The sequence below is a fragment of the Temnothorax longispinosus genome, unplaced genomic scaffold, assembly GCF_030848805.1.
Source record: "Temnothorax longispinosus isolate EJ_2023e unplaced genomic scaffold, Tlon_JGU_v1 HiC_scaffold_1005, whole genome shotgun sequence".
Lineage (NCBI taxonomy): Eukaryota > Metazoa > Arthropoda > Insecta > Hymenoptera > Formicidae > Temnothorax > Temnothorax longispinosus.
Genome location: NW_027269492.1, coordinates 1 through 2411, shown reverse-complemented (window position 1 = coordinate 2411; position 2411 = coordinate 1). Strand labels below are relative to the sequence as shown.

Genomic DNA, 2411 nt, shown 5'->3' with positions numbered 1-2411 from the left:
TAGTCATTTCTGACAGTAATTTGCTATATAACATTAAGTGGCGAGTCGTCTTGCAAGCAACATCTATACCTTTTGCCATCATCTGGATTTATTGTTGAACCATTTAAAGAATCAAAGAGATCATCTATAAATTCAGCAAACTCTGCCGTTTGTATAGATTCAACTGGAAACAATCCCTTCGTGTTAGAAACGCTATAAGCACGAATAGCTGCAGCAACAGTATGGCTCAACTGACGCGCTGCAATTTTTACCCTTATCTTAATAAAAGAGTCTTTGAAATTAAGATCATGTTTCTTTAATTTATAAAGAATTTTAAAGGAAAAATTTTTCTCAACATCAAAAGCATTTCTAATGTATTGAAATTTAGCTACTTTGTTTTCTGCAAATTTAATTTTACAACGAAGCAAGGCGTTTCGAGTGCATTTTAATAAATGAAGAACATTCATCATAAATAATTACTATGGTTTCAGACTTGTTGCCGTTAAATCGATACAAACGGCAGAAGATGTTTCAGTCATTATTGACTGGCAGTCAAAAGCAGCAACTTCTATTGTGACTAAATTGTTTGACATATCAATGTGTTTCGGTATGACATTTAGGTTCAACAAATTTTTGTACAGTTAACAAAATCTTCTTTCTGAAAATGATCTTCGCAAATGTACATATTCCGGCAATTAATAGTGATATCGATGCCACAAATCATTTTCCATTTCGTAGAAATGTCAGAATTTTTTGGAAATCTATAAAAACGTTTATTTATGACTGTATTGGCTTCACCTTTCGACCAATAATAGCTGTTGGCACAATTGGGAAATTTGCAAGAATATTTCTTTTTCGAAGGCATCGTATACAACAGTTTATCAATTGATATTAACCCCAAAAGAAAGTGCAAAGTAAATGAAATTAGAACTGAAAGAAGTTGATTATAAATGAAATCACATACATTTATAAGTTATGTATAACATGTAATAATACATGTAATGATACACATTGTGTATAATAAAATATTTATTATACACAATGTATCATTACATGTATTATTACATGTTATACTATAACATTAGCCACTGGCTAATGTTAGACAAACTGCACCGGTACGGACTCCGCCACCGCATACATAATGTATAACATGTAATAATGCACAAGGTAAAATTATCTTGCAAAAAACCTTAAATTGTCCACGCATCACGCATAAGGAACCATATAATCGTCGAATCCTACCTACACGAGTATATTACATATTACATACTTTTCTTTACGACTAGATTGCACATTTTGTCTTCTCGCTTATCTGTGCATTACTGGTGGGCCTCCCGTTATTTCCTCTTGTTCCTCAAATTCCTCCGGGCAAATGTATCGCCTTTAGTACCAGCAGCAGTCTGTAATGATACAATTACATTCACACGTTAAATATTGCTAATTTAAAAAATTATAGATTAAAGTAAAAAAGTAAAAAATTAGGCAAATTTAACAAAAAAAATTTACCTTCGACATCAAACTGTTGTGCCACTGTACGGATGAGGCAAAAGTGTCCTCCCTTCCTGTGACAGTTGGTACATTCACCTTTTCGTTCATCTGAAATATATGCATTTCATTAATTGATACAGTTTCAGATTGTATATAAAACAAATGTGAACAGTAAACAAATCAGTATATATGGTTATATATATATATATATATATATATATATATATATTTGTACTTACAAATATAGGGCGATTTGATGGCGAATCTCCGAATACGTGCATCAGCAGCGAAATCTGTCCTTCGCCGGGTTCTCTCTCGTCCGAGAGCGAATATCCGAACACGTCTCACGAAATCTGTCCTTCGCCAGGTTATCTCTCGTACGAGGGCGAATCTCAGAAGTCTCACAACACGTGCAGCAGCGGTCTCACAAAATCTGTCCTTCGCCAGGGTATCTCTGTACGAGGGCGAATCTCCGAATACGTATAGCAGCGATCTCACGAAATCTGTCTTTCGAAAGGGTATCTCTCTACGAGGGCAAATCTCCGAATATGTGCAGCAGCGATCTCACGAAATCTGTCCTTCGACAGGGTATCTCTCGTACGAGGGCGAACTCAGAACACGTGCAACAGCAGCGAACGCGAGATTATCTCGGAGGAATATTAAGAACGTCGTAACTCGTCACTCGGGATCCGCGTTTTTCACAATTTACACCGAACATTAGAATAACGGCCCTTCTGTTTCACTTTTCCTTTTCGACTTCGTGCCCGATCGACAGTCTTCGGCTTGCTTCGGCCTCCCATTCCTAAGTGGCCCTGCCGCCATGACGTTTCTCCCCTTCTCCTACTACTTTCACCCCCGTGGCGCAGACCGCGTTGCGACCTGGAAATCGAGAACGGTCGAGAATCTGCGAATGCGCATGCGGGAGCGTGCAGGGTGCAGGCTCG

General features: G+C 37.7%; 1 long non-coding RNA gene across 1 annotated transcript; it reads right to left on the bottom strand.

The window, feature by feature from the left end:
* Nucleotides 1-7: 7 nt before the first annotated feature.
* LOC139823452 (uncharacterized) lies at nucleotides 8-2320 on the bottom strand. The gene is made up of 3 exons (XR_011734774.1): nucleotides 1707-2320; nucleotides 1486-1575; nucleotides 8-1379 (listed from the first exon to the last, which is right to left on the bottom strand). It is a non-coding gene; the product is annotated as an uncharacterized lncRNA (long non-coding RNA).
* Nucleotides 2321-2411: the final 91 nt, after the last annotated feature.